Below are 354 nucleotides of genomic sequence, written 5' to 3' on the forward strand. Positions count from 1 at the left end.
TGTACCAGTTTATCGCTTAACCTAACTGTGGCTGTACCAGTTTATCGCTTAACCTAACTGTGGCTGTACCAGTTTATCGCTTAACCTAACTGTGGCTGTACCAGTTTATCGCTTAACCTAACTGTGGCTGTACCAGTTTATCGCTTAACCTAACTGTGGCTGTACCAGTTTATCGCTTAACCTAACTGTGGCTGTACCAGATTATCGCTTAACCTAACTGTGGCTGTACCAGATTATCGCTTAACCTAACTGTGGCTGTACCAGATTATAGCTTAACCTAACTCAATTTGTCCCTTAACCTAACTCAATTTGTCCCTTAACCTAACTCAATTTGTCCCTTAACCTAACTCAATT

This window comes from Schistocerca gregaria, unplaced genomic scaffold, assembly GCF_023897955.1.
Source record: "Schistocerca gregaria isolate iqSchGreg1 unplaced genomic scaffold, iqSchGreg1.2 ptg000913l, whole genome shotgun sequence".
Taxonomy (NCBI): domain Eukaryota; kingdom Metazoa; phylum Arthropoda; class Insecta; order Orthoptera; family Acrididae; genus Schistocerca; species Schistocerca gregaria.